The 2376-nt window shown below is 30.5% G+C and overlaps 1 protein-coding gene across 13 annotated transcripts in view; it reads right to left on the minus strand.

Moving 5' to 3' along the window:
• LOC106784149 overlaps window positions 1–2376 on the minus strand; it is a 10074-nt gene that overhangs the window by 5002 nt on the left and 2696 nt on the right. For 5 of the 13 annotated variants that reach the window (XM_014743372.1, XM_014743371.1, XM_014743370.1 and 2 more), the window contains one exon: window positions 1418–1713. The exons of 6 other annotated variants lie outside the window; for them this stretch is intronic. The gene's annotated coding sequence lies outside the window, so the exon portion shown is untranslated. Of the gene's footprint in view, window positions 1–1417 lie in introns of all 13 variants that reach the window. 2 more of the 13 variants (XM_014743375.1, XM_014743373.1) reach the window with 1 other exon arrangement.

Consider the following 2376-nt stretch of genomic DNA (forward strand, 5'->3'; position numbering starts at 1 on the left):
TATATATACATTTTTTAATGAAATTGATAAAATTAGAACTTGTTTGCATCAAAGTATATTCGTTAGCGTTCGTTTAGCATGAAATAACACTGAAAACGTATATACATAGATGCAAATTGTTTCGTGGAAGTTTAGTAATGTAAAAGGAGGGTATAATCAACGATTAACAATAAAAGCGATACGGTGCGATTAAACGATGGTGCATTTACAAGCCGAACATTGTCACGATACTGAAACTCTTATCATCAGATTGGTGGTCAACAATAACAGAAGGTACGCGCGCTTTGTAGAAGAGCGCGCGACGAGTGCGCATCTTCTGGGCCACGTTATACATATTCTACTACTACACACGTGTTTATTTCTCTTTCTTTTTTTACAGTTGCGTGTGCGATTTTTTACAAAGTGAGTCAATAATTACTGCAAAAATAAAATAATTTTCTATTTCTCATCGGTTTTTGTAAATTTTCATACGAAATTACAAACATGCATGAGTAATGTTGAATTTTTATAGAACTATTAAATAAATTATGGATCGCGTTTATTTTTATTTTTTATTTAAATCAGTATATATAAATTCATTCTGTAGACGGTAATGAAAGTTGACTCACTATGTATTTATTTATAAGTAAAACTTATTACGTACACATATATACGTTGTTTTTTCAAATATAAATATGTAGAAACAATAAATGTGACAAAAGTCTGTAATCATATATACACATGAGTGTTTTACATTTTACTATATATTTATGCCTATGTGTAGATGTGCGCGCTGCCGTGCAAGTGCACTTGCTCAAGTTTTTCGTCGGGATAGTTAACTGATTGCTTTGGGCTCTATCACGAAACAAGAGCCCGATTGCTTTCCGTTTGTGACGAATGATAAGGAATATCAAGTAATCAACCGCAGGAGAATGAGAAGCTAATGATATTAATAGTAAGCTAATAATATTGCTATTTTTTGTTAGTGTCAAGAAACATATATTAAATGAGTATTTCAACGTTCCCCACCGGTTTAACGTTTGATTTTAACTTGATACTTTATTCTTAACATAAGATTTTAAGATTATAAGATAATCCCCACATGGATATATATTATTGCACATATATACTACATACTTTAAATCGTTATCTCGCTCAGATATAACGTTATCTCTAATTTTTACTTGAAATGTTCTTTCTTCCGAATGACATATTAATATATCAACAATATACTAACAAAGTTATTTAGTAAAACAATAACGAAATATTGAAATACTATCATTTGTTTATCATTAATTCTACCAATGGTACAAATAATAATGAAGTTAATATATAGTATTTCGATTAAAGTTGTATACATATTTCATTTTATTTCATCTAGTTGAGTTTTTTTATTCTACTAAATATATAAGCTACGTTGATAATTATTATGACTTACGTATTTGAGATATAACTGGTGTTAGAGTTTATAACCAAATGTCTATCATGTTAGTCATATATTGTGGAAGTTTTGTCATGAAAATGAGTACGATAAACTAACAAAACGTTGTTAACAGGCACACTTTTATCTATATCGCGAAAAACACTTTCGGCACTTGGACACAAGTTTTCTTCCTCAATTAAAAAAACGCATTCGACCTTAACACCATTTGAATCAACGTGATATCTTGGTGACATGAACGGTATCGTTTTCTGTTATCTTTCCAGTCGCGTCTAATGTAAGCTTCGCCCACGCTAGAAATGAATTATAAAAGTCTTTTCTCATCGATTCAACCTTTATTGTATACAACTTGTGCCAGAGGAAACACGTACAGAGAAAAGACAAAACAATAAATAAGTGGCACACATCAATTTTACAATTTGTTTTTTCTTTTACTTTCTTTTATTCTTTTCCTTTTTTATTTTTATTTTTTATTCTTTTTCTCTTTTATATGTTATTTTTATTCCTCACACATTCGCCCACCCTATTGAGATAGTAAAGTCATTCGAAATGAACAAGATGAAATTGCACAATGACAATCTGTGACACGCATTCACCTTTCAAAAATTCCGAGTAATGATAAATTCTTCAATTAAATATCATGTTTAAATGACGATTACAATGATATTATCTTTCATCGTGATCGATCGTAAACTGTAGACTTTCAAGTGAATTTTTTAGCGATAAAAAATTATCTTTATTCTTTCATGACAGTCAAAAAGTCAACTTTTGTGTTTGAACAGTGAAAGATATACGCGTGTTAAATAAGTAACTGAATTTAGGCCTTGTTATATAAATCTTTAAAAGGCGAAAATAAAACGGCCATGCGAAAATGCACGAACCATTTTCGAGGAGGCCACAATATATCGACACATACACGCGTACATACCACACAACATACACACACACACACACAC

This window comes from Polistes canadensis, unplaced genomic scaffold (genome assembly GCF_001313835.1).
Source record: "Polistes canadensis isolate GaletaPanama2010 unplaced genomic scaffold, ASM131383v1 scaffold_31, whole genome shotgun sequence".
Lineage (NCBI taxonomy): Eukaryota > Metazoa > Arthropoda > Insecta > Hymenoptera > Vespidae > Polistes > Polistes canadensis.